General features: G+C 45.4%; 1 pseudogene; it reads right to left on the bottom strand.

Annotated features, from left to right (window-relative positions):
• Positions 1–5,623: 5,623 nt before the first annotated feature.
• On the bottom strand, positions 5,624–24,285 carry LOC134992038 (homeobox protein SIX3-like; annotated as a pseudogene).
• Positions 24,286–24,845: the final 560 nt, after the last annotated feature.

Genomic DNA, 24,845 nt, shown 5'->3' with positions numbered 1-24,845 from the left:
TCATCGATTGCTGCCGATCGACGGATCCGGTTGGTGGATCGTCATTTACTACAAGGTCGGGGAATCACCTCTTAGATCTATGGTGGCCATCTCTTGAGCCATCCTCATTCCATTTAGAGACTCTCTCAAGTTATGAAACTGACACATTTTACTGAAGAAAATGTTATCACTGACCAAACAAGAGCTCCTGTAATGATTGGGATAAAGGTGCCAAACTGGATGAAAAATGTAAACTGCACCCTGAATTAATTGGTGTGCCATAGGACATGGGTGGTCATTCCAAGTTGTTCGCTCGCTAGCAGTTTTTAGCAGCCATGCAAATGCCCACTGGGAGTGTATTTTATCTTAGCAGAAGTGCGAACGAAGGCATCGCAGAGCAGCTACAAAATAATTTTGTGCAGTTTCAGAGTAGCTTCAAACCTACTCAGCACTTGCGATCACTTCAGACCATTCAGTTCCTGATTTGACGTCACAAACACGCCCTGCGTTCGCCCAGCCTCGCCTGCGTTTTTCCTGGCACACCTGCGTTTTTCCGAACATTCCCTGAAAACGGTCAGTTGACACCCAGAAACGCCCTCTTCCTGTCAATCAATGCGGCTGCCTGTGCGACTGAAAAGCATCGCTAGACGCTGTGTAAAACTACATCGTTCGTTGTAATAGTACGCAGAGCGTGCGCTTTGCACCGCATACGCATGCGCAGAAGTGCCTTTTTTTGTTTGCCTCATCGCTGCACAGCGAACGAATGCAGCTAGCGATCAACTCGGAATGACCACCATAATCTAAATATCGCATCTTTCCACAATTTTTGATGTATTTAAGAACATTACATATTTAGCTATTGTGGTTACTGAACATAACATTAAGTTTAATCGTTATTTGATGATTGCTCTCATTAAATATTCTCATATAAAACCTACAGCAGAGTATTTTCCTGCTAAACATATTGACAGTCATTATATTACATGCATACAACCACGCGAACTTATGACATGCATCTTACAATAAAATCAAATGTGCTGCTTCCAAGAGCAATTTTATGAAGCAGTCTAGTGTAATAACTACTATCAATCTTAGGATATTAACTGTTCATCCATGGTTTTGAGCAAACACTGCAGTAACAGACTGTTTTTCTTTCTGACAGACAACCTATAGAGATATAAAATTAGCTTGCAGCAAGGGCAATATCCTTTCCTATTTCTAGATGTACCATCTGCACTCTAAGAAAATTATCTGATAATCCTGTGTTTATTTGATTTTTAATAGCATGTTAAAGAAAAATATAAATCTTTTTAGGTTTTGGCATCTTGCTAGAAACTAATTGTGATTTGGGTTTTTTTCTCCCTATTTGGTGCAAAAACAAACAAACCCCTGATTCTTTATTTTTACTTTGTCAGCTGTCCAAGTGCTATAAATCAAAAAGTTGGACCTTTTTTATACCTATTTATGTCCCTGCAATGATACATTGTTCCAATCTGTAACTATAATGGAGCTACAAACAGACCCCTCACACAGCCTGGATATAATCTAGTAATTTTTCCAGCTGGTAACATAAATCACACATACACTATGAAACACACTTACACTAAGGGCCTAATTCAGACCTGATTGTACATGTGCTAAATTTAGCACATCTACGATCAGTCTTCAGACATGCGGGGGGACGCCCAGCACAGGGCTAGTCCGCCCCTCATGTCAGGCCCGACCCCCCACGCACAAATACAAAAGCATCGCACAGCGGCAATGCTTTAGCTACTCATCGCTGCCCGGGTTGCCTGGACCGCGCCCCCTAAATGGCGACCAAATGCAGCCTCCCGCCCAGCGACCGCCTCTGCCTGTCAATCAGGCAGAGGCGATCACAGGGCTAAGACAGCCGTCGGCTGTCTGGCATGCGCTGGCGCACTGCAACGCCGGCGCATGTGCAGTTCAGACCTGATCGCTGCTGTGCGAAAACGCACTGTAGCAATCAGGTCTGAATTAGCCCCTATGTTTGGGAGCAAATATATATCCTTTTGTAATATTATTTGAAGAAAATCTGTCAAGTTCCTGCACCCATAGTATTATTGGTGGTGATTAAAAACCATATTTAGATACCACTTATGCAAACTGAATTATGGCACTTGGGTGGGGGGGGGGGGGGGGGGGTATCCTATTAGTGTATGGCTGCTAATAAGATCACCAGGGCTATCCTATAAGTCCTGATGCGGCACACTCCTCTCCCTGATGCCGGCACTTATTGGGGATTATGCTTCGGGTGCATAATCTGTGACAAGCGGGCTGCCGGAGCCGCGATAACACATGGGATCGGAGACTCCCATATGTTTTCGCGAGATCCTGGGTCCAATTTCGACCAGTCATTTTTGTCTGGAGCCATTTAACTTACCAGTATACTTTTGGATTGTGGGAGGAAACCGGAGTACCTAGCGGAAACCCATACATTTACGGGGAGAAAATACAAACTCCACACAGTTAGGGACAAGGTGGAAATCCAGCCCATGACCTCAGTGCTGTGAGGCAGCAGTGCTAACCATTACACCATCCATACTGCCCATGGTTTTTGCTGTGATTATCAAATAGTTCTTTGATATTTTTTCATAATATGTTTCCTACTTATTGGGGGTAATTTCAAGTTGATCGCAGCAGGATTTTTGATAGCAACTGGGCAAAACCATGTGCACTGCAGGGGAGGCAGATATAACATGTGCAGAGAGAGTTAGATTTGGGTGTGGTGTGTTCAATCTGCAATCTAATTTGCAGTGTAAAAATAAAGCAGCCAGTATTTACCCTGCACAGAAACAATATAACCCACCCAAATCAAACTCTTTCTGCACATGTTATATCTGCCTCCCCTACAGTGCACATGGTTTTGCCCAGTTGCTATCAAAAATCCTGCTGCGATCAACTTGGAATTACCCCCATTATTTGGTTTGCTATACAGTGCATCCGGAAAGTATTCACAGCGCTTCACTTTTTCCACATTTTGTTATGTTACAGCCTTATTCCAAAATGGAATAAATTAATTTTTTTCCTCCAAATTCTACACACAATACTCCATAATGATAACGTGAAAAAAGTTTTTTTGAGATTTTTGCAAATTTATTAAAATTAAAAAATTAAGAAATCACATGTACATAAGTATTCACAGCCTTTGCCGTGAAGCTCAAAATTGAGCTCAGCTGCATCCTGTTTCCACTGATCATCCTTGAGATGTTCCTACAGCTTAATTGGAGTCCACCTCAGTGGCAAACGCAGGATTTCTAGAGGGGGGTTTCCAAATGGCAGTCCACAATCTCCCACTTTGAACACATTGGAGCAAGTGTGGGAGTCTGGGGGAGCTGTAGAAAAAAACCCAATAACAATCCTGGACATTAATGTAAATATTGGTCTTTTTATACAGTGTCTACTGTATGGAATACACTATTAATATTTAACACTAAAGATGGTCTTTAGTATAGGTAGGCTGTTTCAAACAAAGTGGTTGGTAAAAGGTTAAACATACCATAATAAATACAGAAACATAATTAACCCAGTACTACACTTTCTAAGCACACATTCTACCGCCTCATGTTAAGGATCCTGTCTCTTCTTCCTGGTCGCTGCTCTCTGGTCCAGTGCACTGATTGAGGGCTCAGATCCACACACACAGCAAACTTGGTAGAAGAAGCTGCTACCACTAGACATGTGCAGAAGCTCTGCTCTGTTTCTTACACTGCATGATGTGGCGGCAACTCTAGTAATCGTATTACTGTATATATCATTACTATTGTCATAATGTGAGCCACTTGTCAAGAGAAAGGGGGTTTCTGGGCAACCAGGAACCCCCCCCTGCGTTTGCCTATGCACCTGTGGTAAATTCAGTTGATGGGACATGATTTGGAAAGGCACACACCTGTCTATATAAGTTCCCACACTTGACAGTACATGTCTGAGCACAAACCAAGCATGAAGTCAAAGGAATTGTCTGTATACCTCCAAGACAGGATTGTCTCGAGGCACAAATCTGGGGAAGGGTACAAAAAATTTTCTGCTTTGAAGGTCCCAATGAGCACAGTGGCCTCCATCATCCGTAAATGGAAGAAGTTCGGAACCACCAGGACTCTTCATAGAGCTGGCCGGCTGTAAACTGAGTGATTGGGGCAGAAGGGCCTAGTAAGGGAGGTGACCAAGAACTCGATGGTCACTCTGTCAGAGCTACAGCATTCCTCTATGGAGAGAGGAGAACCTTCCAGAAGGACAACCATCTCTGCAGCAATCCATCAATCAGGCCTGTACAGTAGAGTGTCCATACGGAAGCCACTCCTTAGTAAAAAGCACATGGCAGCCCGCCTGGAGTTTGCCAGAATGCACCTGAAGGACTCTCAGGCCATGAAAAACAAAATTCTCTGGTTTTATTAGACAAAGATTGAACTCTTTGGCGGGAATGCCAGGCGTCATGTTTGGAGGAAACCAGGCACTGCTCATCACCAGGCCAATACCATCCCTACATTGAAGCATGGTGGTGGCAGCATCATGCTGTGGGGATGTTTTTCAGCGGCAGGAACTGGGAAACTAGTCAGGATAGAGGGAAAGATGAATGCAGCAATGTACAGAGACATCCTGGATGAAAACCTGCTCCAGAGCGCTCTTGACCTCAGACTGGGGCGACGGTTTTTTCAGCAGGACAACGACCCTAAGCACACAGCCATGATATCAAAGGAGAGGCTCCAGCACAACTCTGTGAATGTCCTTGAGTGCCCAGCCAGAGCCCAGACTTTAATCTGATTGAACATCTCTGGAGAGATCTGAAAATGGCTGTGCACCAACGCTTCCTATCCAACCTGATGGAGCTTGAGAGGTGCTGCAAAGAGGAATGGGCGAAAATGCACAAAGATAGGTGTGTCAAGTTTGTGGCATTATATTCAAAAAGACTTGAGGCTGTAATTGCTGCCAAAGGTGCATCAACAGAGTACTGAGCAAAGGCTGTGAATACTTGTGTACATTTGATTTCTTAGTTTTTTTATTTTTAATAAATTAGCAAAAATATCAAAAAAGCTTTTTTCATGTTGTCATTATGGGGTATTGGGGGTCATTCCGAGTTGATCGCTAGCTGCCGTTGTTCGCAGCGCAACGATCAGTGAAAAATATTACTAATCTGCGCATGCGTATGCACCGCAATGCGCACACGCGACGTATGGCTACAAAGTCCTTTGTGGTTTTGCACAGGTTCTAGCGAAGCTTTCAGTCGCACGGCCGAACGCAGGAAGATTGACATGAAGTGGGCGTTTCTGGGTGTCAACCGACCATTTTCAGGGAGTGCTTAAAAAAACGCAGGCATGTCGGGGAAAACGCAGGCATAGCTGGGCGAACACTGGGCAGGTGTGTGACATCAAAAGCCGTCCCTCCGTCGTTAGAATCAATGCACACGAAGAGTAACTACAGGGCTGGTCTTGTTTTGCACAAAAAGATTTTGCAGGCCCTCTGCTGCACAAGCATTCGCACTTCTGCAAAGCGAAAATACACTCCCAGGTGGGCGGTGACAATGCATTTGCATGGCTGCTAAAAACTGGTAGCGAGCTTAAACAACTCGGAATGACCCCCATTGTGTGTAGAATTTTGAGGGAAAATATGAATTTATGAAAATATGAATTTATTCCATTTTGGAATAAGGCTGTAACATAACAAAATGTGGAAAAAGTTAAGCGCTGTGAATACTTTCCGGATGCACTGTATTGTCATCCGGTACCAATTTGGACCTGTTTTACTGTGATTCCTTACAACTTATGGAGCATTTTGTTTGCATGTTGCTAACCAGCTGTTTTCTCAACAGCATGTTGGCAGATCCATTGTGTGGTTTCAGTTTCATTGTTTATTCCAGTTGTGTGCATGTTGTACAGCTCCTGATCACTGTACACCAATAAGTGGTGGGATGTATCTGCATGTTACATCCCACCCTGGGTGAGAAAATCATCCCCCCATTGCCATATTTTGATATTAATAGCATACACAATATCACACATATTACACTATATAATTCTATATATCAGAATCAGCTTTATTGGCCAGGTATACTTGCGTATACTAGGATTTTGTCTTCATTTTGCTATACAACAGCCAAGTAGGTAACAGATAAACAAGTGTGTGTGTGTGTGTGTGTGTGTGTGTGTGTGTGTGTGTGTGTGTGTGTGGGGTGAAGTAAAGTCATACAGATAGGTATACCGTAGGGACACAAGTGAGTTACATGTATGTTCACAACTTTACATATACTGCACTGTAAATAAGGCCGGCTCCAGGCCTACTAGCACCCTGAGCGAGAAAATTTCAAAGCACCCCCCCATTCCCCATGCGCCTTACAATTTCATATTATCAAACTATAAAATATATTTTCACTTCCCCTCCACGCAATTAGCAGCCTTACACATAACAGCCACAGTAGTGTTCCTTACACATAATGTCTCCAGTATAGTGCCAGATACACATAATGTCTACAGTAGTGCAGTGCCAGATAGACATGACATGCCCCCCAGCAGTGCCAGATAGACATGACATGCCCCCAGCAGTGCCAGCTACACATGATATGCCCACCAGCAGTGCCATCTTCACATGATATGCCCCCCAGCAGGGCCAGCTACACATAATATGCCCCCCAGCAGTGCCAGCGACACATGATATGCCCCCCCCCAGCAGTGCCAGCTACACATGATATGCCCTCCCAGCAGTGCCAGATACACAGGACATGCCCCCAGCAGGACCAAATACACAGGCTATGCCCCCAAGCAGTGCCAGATACACAGGATATACCCCCAAGCAGTGCCAGATACATAAATGCCCCCACAGTGCCAGATACATAAATGCCCCCACAGTGCCAGATACATAAATGCCCCAACAGTGCCAGATACATTAATGCCCCCACAGTGTCAGATACATAAATGCCCCCACAGTGCCAGATACATAAATGCTCCAACAGTGCCAGATACATAAATGCCCCAACAGTGCCAGATACATAAATGACCCCACAGTGCCAGATACATAAATGCGCCCACAGTGCCAGATACATAAATGGCCCCACAGTACCTGCTGTGCCAGCGTCGGCGACAAGGGAGGGGGACTGCTGTGGGTCGCGGGCAGACTAAAGCTAAACTACTCAGTGCGCGCTGTGCGGCGCCGGCGTCTGACATCAGATGCCGGCGCCACACAGTGCGCATAGCGAGCACTGAGTAGGTTTTAGCTTTAGTTTAGTCTCTAAACTGATGTCAGACGCCAGCGCCGCACAGCGCGCATAGCACACACTGAGTAGTTTACCATAGTCCCACCCACAGCACTCCCTCGTTATATAACACACAGAGGCAGCCACTGACTGCTGGGACTTGGGGGTGAGCCAGGCGGATGCTGCTGGAGGCGCACACAGGACCAGGCTCCAATATGGCAGCGCCAGCGTGCGGCGCCCATTAAAGGTGGCGTTCTGCACGGCCACTCTATTGGAACATGCCTGGAGCCGGCCCTGGTAAATAACATTACAGAAATCTTTTTTTGCCCTGCACCGTCCTTATATATTCTTTGACAATTACCATATACCAGGGACCAGCTGCTGCTCTGTCTGTCTTCTTTTTGAACCAATTCCCCACCTGTGTTAGGGTGATGCCACTAGCCTGGGCTACTTTTTACTTGCAGTGGTTGGGGTAAGGGTCGTGTAGGAACCACTCCCTGAGTCCTCTCTTAGACCCAATGCATTTTCTAGACTCTATCCCAGATGGTTCTGGGCAGAGGGAACTTCTTCTGCACCTGGTATTATCAACCAGTTCTACAGAGCTCCCCTACAGCTTCTCGGCCTCTTGGTAGCGGGCTTCCAGCCACATGGCCTGCAGCTTCCCATGGGACTCTTTTGTGAACTTGTGGTTCTTCAGGATGTGGTAAGAGGGAGGTAATTTAAGCTGGATCCCTGCAGCGGCAGCGATCGCAGTCTGAATTCCTTTGTGGAGTGCGCTCGTGCACACCGGGAGCCCAGTAAGATGCTAAAAGTATCTCAGGGCTGTGATCGCCTCTGCCTGATTGACAGGCAGAGGTGGTCGCGGGGTGGGAGGGGGCGTACCAACGGCATTAGAACGACATTGGCGGGGCACAGTCCGGACAACACAGGCATGTCCGGACCATAGCAGGGGCGGGCCACGATGGCTGCGTGACATCACACGCAGCCACTGCGATTTGTGACGTGGCGGTTAGCCCCCTGCCAGCGCGCAAAAGCATTGCCACTGTGCGATGCTTTTGCACCCTTTCGGGGGGGGGGGGGGTAGACATGCGGGGTGGACTAGCCCTGTGCTGGGCGTCCCCCCACATAGCAAAGAAACTGATCATAGTAGTGATAAATTTAGCACATCTACGATCAGATATGATCTGATATGATCTGGTGTGAAAGGCCACCACCGCTGAGCTCTTAGGATGGACTCATTCAAGGCCTCGCATCGACTAGGGGCCATGGGCAGGGAATTCAGGAAGCTCTCGAGCCTCTCAATGTCCTCATACTCCTCCAGGGTCTGGATACCTGCTCCAGGGAGAAGTTGAGGGTGGCCAATTGGAAAATGGAAAAAAAAAACTCTTTTGAAGCTCAGGAAGTGCTTCCACTGGCCAGAAGCAGAATTTGGGTAAGAAGAACAGCTAGAACTGCTATCATAACATACATAACACTGGGTGAGCATGGCGGGCTGGGTCAGAATCACCCAAATGCCATAAATATGCTATTATTTTAAATTACACTCTATTCTGCCTAATAAATAACACAGATATTTTGGTGGAGAAAATAATAATCTATAATGTTTTATGGTGTGTGCACAGTGATTCGCTGCCCCTAAATTGCAAATCTGAGGAACAGTTTAGTGCCTTGGAATAGACAGCACTCACTGAATGTTCTGAAAGCCTAAAAGAAAACTATCACCTACACAAAGTATACTTTCCAAAAACTCAGTGTTGGAGTAAAAATGAGAGCTGTGTGGCTTTGTGTTTTGGTTTTGGTTTTAATTTCCTGCTCGTGTTTTGGTTTTGGGTTGGTTTTGCCAAAACCACCCTTTCGGGTTTTGGTTATGGTGTTGGATCTGGATGATTTTTGAAAAAAACATAAAAACAGCTAAAATCACAGAATTTGGGGGTAATTTTGATCCTACGCTTCTATTAACCTCAATAACATTCATTTCCACTCATTTCCAGTCTATTCTGAACCACTCACAATATTGTTTTTAGGCCAAAAGGTTGCACCGAGGTGGCTGTATGACTAAGCTAAGTGACACAAGTGTGCGGCACAAACACCTGGCCCATCTAGGAGTGGCACTGCAGTGGCAGACAGGATAGCACTTAAAAAACTAGGCCCCAAACAGCACATGATGCAAAGAAGAAAAAGAGGTGCAATGAGGTAGCTGTATGACTAAGCTAAGTGACACAAGTGTGCGGCACAAACACCTGGCCAATCTAGGAGTGGCACTTCAGTGGCAGACAGGATGGCACTTAAAAAAACTAGGCCCCAAGCAGCACATGATGCAAAGAAGAAAAAGACGTGCAAGATGGAATTGTCCTTGGGCCCTCCCACCCACCCTTGTTTTGTATAAACAGGACATGAACACTTTAACAAACCAATCATTTCAGTGACAGGGTCTGCCACACGACTGGCTGAAATGACTGGTTTGTTTGGGCCCACACCAAAAAAGAAGCAATCAATCTCTCCTTGCACAAACTGGCTCTACAGAGGCAAGATGTCGACCTCATCCTCCGATTCCTCACCCCTTTCACTGTGTACATCCTCCTCCTCACAGAGTATTAATTCGTCCCCACTGGAATCCACCATCACAGGTCCCTGTGTACTTTCTGGAGGCAATTGCTGGTCAAGGTCTTCCCGGAGGAATTTATAATTCATTTTGATGAACATCATCTTCTCCACATTTTGTGAAAGTAACCTCCTACACTGATCGCTGACAAGGTCACCGGCTGCACTAAACTCTCTTTCGGAGTACACACTGGAGGGGGAGCAACTTAGGTAAAATAAAGCCAGTTTGTGCAAGGACATCCAAATTGCCTCTTTTTCCTGCCAGTATACGTATGGACTGTCTGACATGCCTACTTGGATGCTGTCACTCATATAATCGTCCACCATTCTTTCAATGGTGACAAAATCATATGCAGTGACAGTAGACATGTCAGTAATCGTTGGCAGGTCCTTTAGTCCGGACCAGATGTCAACACTTGCTCCTGACTGACCTGCATCACCGCCAGCGGGTGGGCTAGGAAATCTTATCCTTTTCCTCGCAGTTGCGGGAGAAAGTAAAGGAGGAGCTGTTGCGGGAGAAAGTAAAGGAGGAGCTGTTGATGGGTCACGTTCCGCTTGAGTTGACAATTTTCTCACCAGCAGGTCTTTGAACTTCAGCAGACTTGTGTCTGCCAGAAAGAGAGATACAACGTAGGCTTTAAACCTAGGATCGAGCACAGTGGCCAAAATGTAGTGCTCTGATTTCAACAGATTGACCACCTTTGAATCCTGGCAAAGCGAATGAAGGGCTCCATCCACAAGTCCCACATATTTTGTCGAATCGATCCGTCTTAGCTCCTCCTTCAATGTCTCCAGCTGCTTCTGCAAAACCCTGATGAGGGGAATGACCTGACTCAAGCTGGCAGTGTCTGAACTGGCTTCACGTGTGGCAAGTTCGAAGGGTTAGAGAACCTTGCACAAGACGGAAATCATTCTCCACTGCGCTTGAGTCAGATGCATTACCCCTCCTTTGCCTATATTGTAGGTGGATGTATAGGCTTGAATGGCCTTTTGCTGCTCCTCCATCCTCTGAAGCATATATGGGGAAATTCAAATGTTTGAAAAGTCAGTTGGGTGTCTGTTTTTTCCTGTCTATGAGGTAGGAAAAAACAAACACCAACTGACTTTTCAAACATTTGAATTCTCCCCATAGAGTGTTGAATTCCACCTCGTTACCACCTCTTGCTTCAGGTGATGGCAGGGCAGGTTCAGAGGTGTTTGATGGTGCTCCAGTCTTCGGCAATCGGTGGCCTGCAATTTATCGGGCCACCGACAGCATCTCCTGCATGCCCCTGTCATTTGAAAAAAAAAAAAACCTGCACCACCAAATTAATTGTATGTGCAAAACATGGGATGTGCTGGAACTTGCCCAGATGTAATGCACGCACAATATTGGTGGCGTTGTCCAATATCACAAATCCCCAGGAGAGTCTAATTGGGGTAAGCCATTGTGCAATGATGTCCCTCAGTTTCCATAAGAGGTTGACAGCGGTGTGCCTCTTACGTAAAGCGGTGATACATAGCGTAGCCTGCCAAGGAACGAGTTGGCGTTTTCGAGATGCTGCTACTGGTGCCGCTGCTGTTGTTGCTGCAGGAGGCCATACATCTACCCAGTGGGCTGTTACAGTCATATAGTCCTTAGTCTCCCCGGTTCCACTTGTGCGTGGTTAAGTGGACAGTGGGTACAACTGCATTTTGTAGGACACTGAGGACACTTTTTCTTAAGTCTCTGTACATTCTTGGAATCGCCTGCCTAGTGAAATGGAACCTAGATGGGATTTGATACCGGGGACACAGTACCTTAAACATTTCTCTAAGTCCCACTGAATTAATGGCGGATACCGGACGCACGTCTAATACCAACATAGCTGTCAAGGCCTCAGTAATCTGCTTTGCAAAAGGATGACTGCTGTCATATTTCATCTTCCTCACAAAGGACTGTTGGACAGTCAATTGCTTACTGGAAGTAGTACAAGTGGTCTTCCGACTTCCCCTCTGGGATGACGATCGACTCCCAACAGCAACAACAGCAATGGCAGCAACAGCAAGCGTAACACTTAAGGATCCTCCAGAGGGATCCCGGTTAGGAGAGGACTCCTCAGTCTTGCCAGTGGCATGGCCTGCAGGACTACTGATGTTCCTGGCTGAGGAGGAAGTTGACGTTGAGGGAGTTGGTGGTGTGGCTTGCAGGAGCTTGGGTACAGGAGGAAGAAGGGATTTAGGTGTCAGTGGACTGCTTACGCTCTTACCCAAAGTTTCACAACTTGACACTGACTTCTGATGAATGCGCTGCAGGTAACGTATAAGGGAGGATGTTCCTAGGTGGTTAACATCCTTACCCCTACTTATTACAGATTGACAGAGGCAACACACGGCTTGACACCTGTTGTCTGGATTTGTGGAAAAATAATTCCACACTGAAGAGGTGGCTTTTTTGGTATTTTGCACAGGCATCACAATGGGCTTCTTAATCCCACGGACAACAGGTGTCTTCCCCGGTGCCTGATTTAAACAAACCACATCACCATCAGAATCCTCATTGTCAACTTCCTCCTCAGTGCCAGCAACACCCATATCCTCATCCTGGTGTACTTCAACAGTGACATCTTCAATTTGAATATCAGAAACTGGACTGTGGGTACTCCTTCCAGCACTTGCAGGGGGCGTGCAAATGGTGGAAGGAGCCACCTGTTCCCGTCCAGTGTTGGTAAGGTCAGGCATCGTAACCGCCAACACACTTGCATACCTCCCAACTTTCTGTTGCTCCCGAAAAGGGGGTGTGGCCTATAGAAAGGGGAGCGTGGCTTCGCGGGAGGGCCCGCGATCGCGAGCCACGCACCCGTTTTCGTCACTGAGGGGGCATGCCTAGCGCTCTGTGAGCAGCTGGCATGCTCCCTCTGACTCCACTGAATAGACGCTGTGCGCATGCGCACAGCGTCTATTCACCGCTGCTCTGCTAAGCAGAGCAGCGATTGACAGAGCCTTCCAACTGACCCCCCCCCCCACCGCGGGACACTGTAGCCCGCGGGTGGGACAGCGGGACAGTCCCCAAAAAACGGGACTGTCCCGCGAAAATCGGGACAGTTGGGAGGTATGCACTTGGACTCTCCTTGGGGATTTGTGATACCATCTTAGAACGCACAGTTCTTTGCTGTGCTTTTGCCAGCTTAACTCTTATAATTTTTCTAGCAGGAGGATGAGGGCTTTCATCGTCATGTGAAGCTGAACCACTAGTCATGAACATAGGCCATGGCCTTAGCCATTCCTTGCCACTCCGTGTCGTAAATGGCATATTGGCAAGTTTACGTTTCTCCTCAGACCATTGAAATTTCTTTTTTGGGGTCTTTTTACTGAACTTTGGCTTTTTGGATTTTACATGCCCCCTACTATCACATTGGGCATTGGCCTTGGCAGACGACGTTGATGGCATTTCATCGTCTATGTCATAGCTAGTGGCAGCAGCTTCAGTACTATGAGGAAGTGGTTCTTGATCTTTCCCTATTTCATCCTCCAAAGTTTTGTTCTCCATTATTTTTCTGGAGTTATATAACAATATGCGGTACAGGAGAGCGTACCTCTACACCACACAAGGTAAACCATGTGAAAATTATTTGGATTAAATATTAATAACCCCTTTATTTGGAGTAAATAATATACAGCACAGGACAGCACCACTGAACTTATATGGCAGTACCACTGGACTGGACTTATATGGAATTATTTTGACTTATATGGAATTATACGGCAGGATCACTGAACATATACGCCAGTACCACTGTAATTATACGGCAGGATTACTGGAATTATACTACAGGATCACTGGATTTATATGCCAGTACCACTGGACTTATACGGCAGTACCACTGGAATTATACGGCAGTATCACTTGACTGGACTTATACGCCAGTACCACTGTAATTATACGGACTTATATGCCAGTACCACTTATACGCCAGTACCACTTATACGCCAGTACCACTGGAATTATATGGCAGGATCACTGGAATTATACATCAGTACTGCTGGACATATACGGCAGTATCAATGGACATATACGGCAGTATCAATGGACATATATGGCAGGATCACTGGATTTATACGGCAGGATCACTGGACTTATACGGCAGGATCACTGGACTTATACGGCAGGATCACTGGAATTATACGGCAGGATCACTGGAATTATACGGCAGGATCACTGGAATTATACGGCAGGATCACTGGACTTATACGCCAGTACCACTGTAATTATATGGCAGGATCACTGGATTTATACGGCAGTACCGCTGGATATATACGGCAGTACCGCTGGACATATATGGCAGTATCACTGGAGATATATGGCAGTATCACTGGACTGAACATATACGCCAGTACCACTGTAATTATACGGCAGGATCACTGGAATTATACGACAGGATCACTGGATTTATATGCCAGTACCACTGGACTTATACGGCAGTACCACTGGAATTATACGGCAGTATTACTTGACTGGACTTATACGCTAGTACCACTGTAATTATACGGACTTATACGCCAGTACCACTTATACGCCAGTACCACTGGAATTATACGGCAGGATCACTGGAATTATACATCAGTACTGCTGGACATATACGGCAGTATCAATGGACATATACGGCAGTATCAATGGACATATACGGCAGGATCACTGGATTTATACGGCAGGATCACTGGACTTATACGGCAGGATCACTGGAATTATACGGCAGGATCACTGGAATTATACGGCAGGATCACTGGACTCATGCGCCAGTACCACTGTAATTATATGGCAGGATCACTGGATTTATACGGCAGTACCGCTGGATATATATACGGCAGTACCGCTGGACATATATGGCAGTATCACTGGAGATATACGGCAGTATCACTGGACTGGATTTATATGCCAGTACCACTGTAATTACACGGCAGGATCATTGGACTTATACGCCAGTACCACTGGAATTATACGGCAGGATCACTGGATTTATATGGCATGATCACTGGACTTATACGGCAGGATCACTGGACTTACACGCCAGTACCACTGGACTTATATGGCAGTACCACTGGATATACACGGCAGTATCACTGGACTGGACTTATACGCCAGTAGCACTGTAATTATACGGCAGGATCATTGGACTTATACGCCAGTACCGCTGAAATTATACGGCAGGATCACTGGATTTATATGGCAGTACTGCTGGACATATACGGCAGTATCAATGGACATATACGGCAGGATCACTGGACTTATACGGCAGGATCACTGGACTTATACGCCAGTACCACCGTAATTATACGGCAGGATCACTGGATTTATACGGCAGTACCGCTGGACATATACGGCAGTATCAATGGACATATACGGCAGGATCACTGGACTTATACGCCAGTACCACTGTAATTTTACGGCAGGATCACTGGACTTATACGCCAGTACCACTGTAATTATACTGCAGGATCAATGGACTTATACGCTGGTAACACTGGAATTATATGGCCGGATCACTGGAATTATACGGCAGGATCACTGTAATTATACGGCAGGATCACTGGATTTATACGCCAGTACCACTGTAATTATACGGCAGGATCACTGGAATTATACGGCAGGATCACTGGATTTATACGGCAGTACCGCTGGACATACACGGCAGTATCAATGGACATATACGGCAGTATCACTGGACTTGTACGCCAGTACCACTAGAATTATACTGCAGTATTAATGGACATATACGGCAGGATCACTGGATTTATACGGCAGGATCTCTGGAATTATACGGCAGTATTAATGGACATATATGGCAGGCTCACTGGACTTATACGGCAGGATCACTGTAATTATACGGCAGGATCACTGGAATTATACGGCAGTACCGCTGGATTTATACGGCAGTACCGCTGGACATATATATGGCAGTACCACTGGACATATACGTCAGCACAGGGACACCACCACTGGACTGATGCAGGACAACACAGCACCAATGCAATAGACTGGACTTATACAGCAGCACTGGACATATAGCAGCAGAGGACACCACCACTGTGACTGGACTGATGCAGCACAACACACCACCACTGGACTGATGCAGCACAACACAGCACCACTGGACTGGACTTATACAGCAGCACTGGACATATGGCAGCAGAGGACACCACCACTGTGACTGGACTGATGCAGCACAATACACCACCACTGAACTGATGCAGCACAACACAGCAACACTGTAAGGGACTTATACAGCAGCACTGGACATATGGCAGCAGAGGACACAACCACTGTGACCAGAGCCGGCCATGGGCATAGGCAAACTAGGCAATTGCATAGGGCATTTGATATGCCTAGGGGCATCAGCAGCTTCTGCTTATTAAAATGGTATGCGGCATGCCTATATTCTGTGTGTGTAGCATTTCATATGCAGATACAGCCACAGTCTCACACAGTATATAGGCATGATGCATATCATTTTAATCAGCAGATGCTGCTTGTGCATCCTAGCCACATAGCAATGCAAATAAGATGCATTTTCATTATAAAAATGTGCATGACGTTAGCATTGAGGCAAGATTTATGAGGACACATCGGTATCCAAGCAGAGGCAGAGGTCACAGTGTTAGTGGCAGTGTGAGTGCTGTGTGCATGTGAGTGGGTTGGTTGTGCAGTAGTGTTCGGAATATGTGCAAGGAGCATTATGTGTGTCATGTAAAAATGCATTAATAATGTGCAACATATGTGTAAGGGGCACTATGTGTCATTATGTGTATAAGGGCATTAGTAATGTGCAGCATATGTGTATGTGTATGTGTGTATAGGGGCACAATTAATGTGCAGCAAATGTGTAGGGGCACTACGTGTGTCATGTGTATAAGGGCATTAATAATGTGCAGCATATGTGTAAGGGACATTATGTGTAAAAGGGCATTAATAAAGGTTGTCATAATGTGTAAGGCGCATTATGTTTATAAGGACATTAATAATGTGTCTCATATGTGTAAGGGGCATTACTGTGTGGCATTATGTGTATAAGGTGCTCTACTATGTGGCATTGCGTATAGAAAGGGCACTACTGTGTCGTCTAATGTGAATAAAGAGCAATAGGGTGTGGTGTAATGTGAATAAGGAGCAATTCAGTGTGATGTAATGTGAATAAGGGGCTCTACTGTGAGGAGTAACGTTTATAAGGTAAAGTGATACTACTGTGGGATGTAATATGAATTATGGACACTATCGCATGATCAAATGTGAATAAAGTTGCAGTACTGTGTGGAATTGGGGTTACTATTGTGTGGCCATGCCCCTTGCCAGCAAAAACACACCCCTTTTTGGACTGTGCGCCAAATATGCGAACTGTTCCTATTTAAAATATAGGGGGTACAAACACCAAAATAAGGACTGCTATGGATGAGGGGTGGTGGTGCTGGGAAAGAGGTACAAAGTCAGAGGCGGAACCAGTGGTGGTGCTATTGGGCACCAGCCAAAATCTTGCCTAGGGCATCATATTGTTTAGGGCCTGCTCTGACTGTGACTGGGCAGATGCAGCACAAGACACGGACACTGAGGACGTAGACACGTCCTCTCTCTACACTCTCCAATGCCAGAGTGAAAATGGGTACGCACGGCTCCTTATATGGAGTCCAAACCCTGCGAGAATCCGACAGCGGGATGATGATGTTTTGCCTCGTTCTAGTTTCCGAGTCAGGTGGAAAATCCGACTCAGGCGGGAAAATCCGAGCCTGACTCGGTTCCGGGCTCGGGTGGTGAAGTGTGGTAGGGTTCGGTTCTCTGAGAACCGAACCCGCTCATCTCTAGTAAAAATAGATTTGCTCAATGCTGAATAATCCATTGGAAGTAATATGGCCAATGATGCTCCTTTCAGGAGAAAATAAAGTGATTTTTTATATTGTAACTAAAATGTAGATTGGGTAGTTATTATATGCTGAAATGTAAATGTGGTGGTCAGGTACAACATCAGGAAAATGAGCCACAACCTTAAAGGAAGATAACAAACTGTAACACTAACATTCTTTAAAATATTCTGGCAAAGTTGTATTAAGCATTAAAAAGTGGAGACGGCTAAAGAGTGATAAAAGACCAGCCAATCAGCTTCCTAACTGCCATGCTACAGGCTGTTTGACAAATGGCAGTTAGGAAGCTGATTGGCTGGTACTTTATCATTCTTTATCCATCTCCACTTTTTAAGGCTTTATACATTTGGGCCCTTTTCTTGTAGAAATAACTGTTTCAATAAGAATAAAATGTCAAAATCATTGAACAGAAAAATGGTATATATTTATCCATGTGATGTGGTTACATTGCCGACAGTCGGGATCCTGGTGGTCAGGTTACTGATGCCGGATTCCCGACTACTGACAAAGCCTACAGCCGGAATCCTGGCTAACAGGGGATATTCCCAATCGTGGGTGTCCACGACACCCATAGAGTGGGAATAGAACCTGTGGCGAGCACAGCGAGCCACCAAGCCCTCAAGGGGCTTCGTTGCATTCGCCCCCTCGTCGGTATGCTGACCGTTGGGGTCCCTGCCACCGGCGTACCGTACCAAAAGCTTATCCACGAATATGTATTCACAATAGCTTTGGGCTTCCCCATCTTCTGCAAAGAACTATAAGATATTTCATCTTGTGGAATAGAGCCTTATGATCATTTACAAGTTGTGCAGTTGATGAGATGGAATCAGAAATAAAACTTTATTGCAGCAGAAACAACCCTTTATGAATGAAGTAAATCTGCTAAAACACGAATAAAGCATAGTACAGTGAGGCAAAAAAGTATTTGGACAGCCACTGATTGTGCAAGTTAACCCACTTAAAAAGATGAGAGAGGTCTGTAATTTCCATCATAGGTACACTTCAACTGTGAGAGACAGAATCTGAAAAAAATAAACAGGAAATCACATTGTATGATTTTTTAAACAATTTAATAGTATATTCTTGCGGAAAATAAATATTTGGACAATTAAAAAGTTTACCTCAATACTTTGTAGTATAACCTCGGTTGGCAATTACAGAGGTCACATTTTTTTGTACATTTCTTCTCTAAAAATTTACATAGTAACCCCACTGTATATGCTCAAACAACAACGAAAGCAAGCACCTATCGGCAACGTTGCTACATTCACAAACAGTCAAAAGAACCTGCCCTGACCATACATCAACAATAGAGTTTCATCATATGTATATGTATCTGGGTGCCAATCAGCAGGTGAAACCGGTATATGAACATTTCCTTACTGCACACTGATACAGTGCTGGTGAACACTGGAGGCACTGAAGGCAGGTAGGAAGACTGTTTGCAGTGAGGCATACCAGAGCATAGTCGACAGAAAAGGGTCAGAACCGGATTGGCAATGTAGTACTAGGTGACAGACAGAATCAGGCCAGATGAATGCCGAAGTCAAAACAAGCAAGTTACTAGAAGCAGTACCAAGGGAGCAAGCAATGAGAATCATCAGATGAGTACTCAGGATTCAGAGTGGGAGTTCACAGAGAACAGATGATGGAGAACAGATGATGGGGCACAGGTATGGAGCCTAATACTCTGGAACCGAATAGTGCCCAGAGACTCCCTCTGGGATTCTTAGGGATGATATTCAAACTTGGTGCCAAATATGATGTCATGCGTGGCACACCTGTCACTTTAAATTTAGAACAGAGCAGTGCATGCGTCCTTATGGTATCCACAGCCATCTGTAGCCGAGCCTGAGCAGCATCCGGTGGAAACTTGACTGTGGTCCCTGCAGGTTACGGGAAGAGGGACTGCCGGCCAGCAAAGATGATTCCACACAGCAAGACCTGTGATGGAGCCATGGAAAACCAGCACTGCAGGATCTGGTAATGCTGGATTTCACCACGCTGTGAAACACTGCACTACTATGGAGCATAAAATAAACTAAGTCACTACTATGGAGCATAAAATGAATTAGGGCTTGAAACAAAATAGGGCTTTGTTATGGAGCATAAAGTGAACAATTGCTATAGAGAGAAGTATTGGGGGCCCCTTCAAAATGTTGCTATGGGGTCACAAAGTTCTAGCTATTGGTAGCAGTGGTACAAATAATTGGTAGCAATATTCAACATTAGTAACCTGTAGTGGATTGTTGGATGGGGAAAGGGGACTAACCTACAAATAATGCCCTCTGTACATTCCTTATTTCATTAGGGACCAAGGGAGTGGGAAAGGTGACTAAGGGAAGAGACCCTAACGATTCTAGTGAAAGGTATACATGTGTAGGACTGCTTCTAAAGAAATTGTTAAGAAAAGATGGAATTAGCTTTTAAAGTTAGCAAATACATCCTAATGTTTTTTTAAAGGTGTTTTTTTCTCAACGCTTAATTGAAACAATTGATTTCCTGATGAGACCTGAAGATGAGAGGAGGTGAAATGCAATGAACCTTTGCAGAAAGAGAATTTGAGAGGAAGGTAATATGGGTATTAGATGTGAGAAAGTTAGAAGATAATGATAGATTGCAGCTAGGGGAAAAGGTTGAAAAAGAATCTTATATGAGGAGAGTTAAAAGGTTTATATAAGCAGTATTTAACCTGTTTGCTGCCAACTGAAGCTTTCAAAGGTAGATTTGTTAAAGGATCAAGTAAACACAGCTACTAATGTGCTGTAAATAGGTGCACAATCCCATTAATCACTGCTCTCTGACATTACCCGTATTTGAAGAGAGATTTTAGCAGTAACATTTTCTTTGCCCATGTTTCTTGGTATTCAAAACACTTACTCATATATGTATGTTACTTGTACACAGTCCAGCTCTGGCTACTGGTGCATCGAGGGCAATTGCATATACATTGTTGTAGGCATCTCTGCATCTGAACTGCCCTATCAGTATGCTTGATTTAATAGTCAACATCATTATCAATTGCACCCACCCATACCTCCTAACATGACCTCTCCAGGAGGGACAGAATACTCTGCTTCTGGACTTCCCTCTTACTGTATGATTACCATCACCTGTAGTGAAACACCTTTCTTATCCATTACCTGTTCAACACAGGTGACGGCAATCATAAATTAAGAGAAAAATCCAGAAACAGAGCATTGTGTCCCTCCTGGAGAGGGTCATGTTGTGAGGTATGCTCACCCTATACTCAGGGGTGCAGAAAAGAAGGCCCTAATTACCCAGGTCCTTGTTAGAGGGGCCCCGTGAGGGTCTGGATTCGTTGCTGCTTTCCACTTCTTATTTGTTAGCGGAAGCAGCCTCTCTCCCCAGCCCAGCACGCACTAATGTGTGCTGGTCTGCAGTGGGACCAGGGAGTCTGCTGCTTCTAAGCAGCAGAAGTCTCCTCTGCCTGTATGATGTGCAGGAGGGAGTGATTGCACTGAGCACCCCCACCTCTGTATCTGCCCCTGGTTGCTTTTCATATATACAGATGGGTCCACGGTTATCTTGGCTAGTTTGCTGCGCCTAGGCACAACATGGTTTATTAACGTAAACCCTTCATCTGTTGTTCTCAGCTGCAATACAATACAGCAGGGGATTAAGTCATTACAGCAGGGGATTAAGTCCGACTGCCCAGTCTCAGTTAATCCTATTAAGGTCAAGATAGACATGGACCCATCTGTATTTATTTGTATGGGGCAGGTCACACCAATATGATTAGGCCACACCCCCTACAATACCCTGGTTCCACCTCACTCTCTACAGTCCTACCTACACTAGGTGCAAGAGGTCCATCTGAAAACAGCGTATTTATTTGTACGCATATCTCTAAATTGTGCTCACATGCCCTCATTGATATTAGCCTATGGTCCTCATTCAGTATGAGTTGTAAAAATGCGAACATTGCACACTTGCACGAACTTCACTTTGTGATTGCACCCTGGAAGGATACGATCGCATAGTGAGTGACAGGCGGCGGTCGTTTGGGGGCGGCGATGCGAAATTGGGGGGAGGGCTGCAGGAAATGCAGGTGTGTCATGGCCATTTTTGGGTGGCTCAATGACGTCTTCTGCGTTTCCTGTGACTAGAAACATGGCAGCAGTGCGCCAGCATACACAGCCTGGCTGCGTATGCAGGGAGCTTCCACCAACTACCGATTTCTGCAGTGCGATCGCAACTGGATTACGATCGCATCGCTGGACTTGCCTTGTGCTGGGCGGACCCCAGCATGCAATTGTAAGCAGTAGCAGTTTTGCTATTTTAGCAAAACTGCTACTGAAGCTGAATCAGGTCCTATGGGGGTAATTCCAAGTTGATCGCAGCAGGAAATTTTTTAGCAGTTGAGCAAAACCATGTGCACTGCAGGGGGGGGGGGGCAGATATAACATTTGCAGAGAGCGTTAGATTTGGGTGGGTTATTTTGTTTCTATGCAGGGTAAATACTGGCTGCTTTATTTTTACACTGCAATTTAGTTTGCAGATTGAACACACCACACCCAAATCTCTCTCTCTCTGCACATGTTATATCTGCCTCCCCTGCAGTGCACATGGTTTTGCCCAATTGCTAACAAACTTGAAGCTGCGATCAACTCAGAATTACCCCCTATGTGAGAATGTTCTGTTACACCTTTAGGGCGACATTTACTAAACAGTGATAAGAGCGGAGAAGTGAGCCAGTGGAGAAGTTGCCCCATCAACCAATCAGCAGCTCTGTATAATTTTAGAGTATGCAAATTATAGATGTTACTTCAGTGCTGATTGGTTGCCATGGGCACTTCTCCACTGGCTCACTTCTCTGCTCTTATCATTGCTTAGTAAATGTCTCCCTTAATTTGGAGATGCATTAACTGCATGTAGTTCTGGGTTCCAGAGCATGTGCAGCATGAAAGCACGGAAGATACACTGCGCAAATAGACCTGCATTCAACTCTGCATCAGCCTCAAGGACTTATTGATGCAGTTTCTTTAAACGATTTTGTGCCACCGACAAGAATGACCTAATGTGTTTTGATTTAGTGACTATACTTTGTGTACTAAAACCAAAAAACAATGGGTAACATTATTCACTCCAAGGCTTTGTCCACACATTTTTTAGGCATGTTGTCTGTGTTGGCGCAACTCGCTCCTACATGCCTGAAAAATGTCATTTGCTGCATTCATTCCAGCAGATACACTGTAGCATATCTGCTAAGCATATAGTGTTTGTTATAGATTAAATTATGATTATTTAGAAGAATAATTTTGTCAGATCCAGTCACCTTTTTTATGTGAATTTAGTCCAATATCTAGCAAGACCAGAAAACAGTTGCTACTGTAATTATGATTGAAAGTCTCAGTGGAAACAGCTCAGTGAAAAGAAAAACACTATTAGCTTTCACAGGCCTGATCAGATAACACACATTCCTCTACCTACTTGTGTCCAGTCTACTAGATGGAGTTTCCTCTAGATGAGGAGATTAAAATGATGACAAGCAACATGCAGGTTTGTTGACAGGCAGATAATGCTAGTTGTTAACTCTGTAAACAAAATCAAATTTACACTCATGTTTTACATTAGTCCCCTAGCTCTTACAGATTACACAAATAATGGCAATGTCACCTGCTTTGTATAAACAATATGATAGGCCTTAATATCACAGGGTAACAGGCATGTTTTATTTTGAGTCACTATAGGCACAAGCAGTGGTGTCGAGAGAGGGGGGGGGGGGGGAGGGTACAAATTACCCGGCCCCAGGTCTAATGGAGGGCCCAGTGAGGTTCCAGTAGGGGCCCCGGGCCCCCTCCCCCTTACCAGGGCCAGATTAAGGCTCCACGGGGCCCGGGGTACTTAATACAAGGGGGCCCCCTAAGTGCTATATATATAATGGGGGGTTTCTATATATATATATATATATATATATATATTTATTTTCAGCGTCCGGAGTCTTACCGGTACGCTGGGGCCGCGGGGCTGGCTTCTCTGGCGGTGTGCGGGCAGCAGCGGAGGTGGGCTGCTGCGCCGTGTCCGTGGGCAGCAGTGGCAGCGGTGAGGGGGTCCGCTTGTGGCGGTGGGACGCCGCTACAGCGAGTCGCTCTTGCTGAGCTGTTACTAGGAGACCAGAGGCAGTGAGCAATGTGGCTTTACAGAAAGGTCTGCATTAATGGGCGCCGCCATGTTGGAGACCAAGTTTTAAGCATAGTTCCTGTTTCCTGTTTTTTCCAGCCAATCCAGGGGAAGCTCTCCCTATAAAAGGGGGCTGATTTAGGACAGGGACGCCAGTGCTTCGTGTTGAAACCCTGTTGTAGGTGCTGTAGCCTGTGCTCCCAGGATCCTTGTCGGATTCTGGTTACTCCCGATCCTGCTTGGTCGGTTCTCTGTTGCTGCTGCAGTCCTGCCGTTCCTAACCTGCTACTGCCTGTGGAAGCGCTCGTGGAAAACCCGGTCCAGTAAGACTCTTTGGGCACAGTCGGCCCAGGTCTTCTGCCTCGTCTTTCAAGCCACACTCCACAGATCTACGTCACCAGCCACGTCTTTGTACCACCAACCACAATCTGCAGATTGTTATCTTCAGCCTCATCCTTCAAACCACAGTCCACAGTCCTTGTCTCCAGCCACATCTTCAACTACCATCCACAGTTCCACAGTTCATTATCTACAGTCTCGTCTTTCAAATTACAGTCCACAGTTCTTTGCCTCCAGCCACGTCTTTTAACCATCGTGTTCCAGCCACAGTTCTCTACCTCAGCCCTGTACATAATAAATAGTATTCATTGACTCTCAACCCCGCCTACATTCTTTATTGCTCTGTGTCCCATGCAAAGGAACTATATCCAACCACCTCATCTTGTTCACCCACAGCCAACTACCTCCTCAGGCCAGTCTCAGCTGCCGGATCCTCAAACTTTGCTAGACGTGACATCTATCACACATATAAGCAGAGAGCTGTTAGAGGCAGTACAGTAAATATTACTGAACAAAAATATAGAAGTCACATTTATCAAATGTAGAAAAACAAAAACAATATTACACTGTCACATGGAAGGTGGTATAGTATTATGCTGGGGAATGCTTCTTCTAGCATCTAAGGGCACGCAAGCTGCTGGTTACAATAGTACAGGTCTGTATAATCTGCCTGTCACAAAATTAATTTTCTGACAGCCCTACTTCAAGACGAAAA

Source organism: Pseudophryne corroboree, chromosome 2 (genome assembly GCF_028390025.1).
Source record: "Pseudophryne corroboree isolate aPseCor3 chromosome 2, aPseCor3.hap2, whole genome shotgun sequence".
NCBI lineage: Eukaryota > Metazoa > Chordata > Amphibia > Anura > Myobatrachidae > Pseudophryne > Pseudophryne corroboree.
The sequence above is the reverse complement of the archived record's forward strand: the minus strand, read 5'-3'. Positions and strand labels throughout refer to the sequence as shown.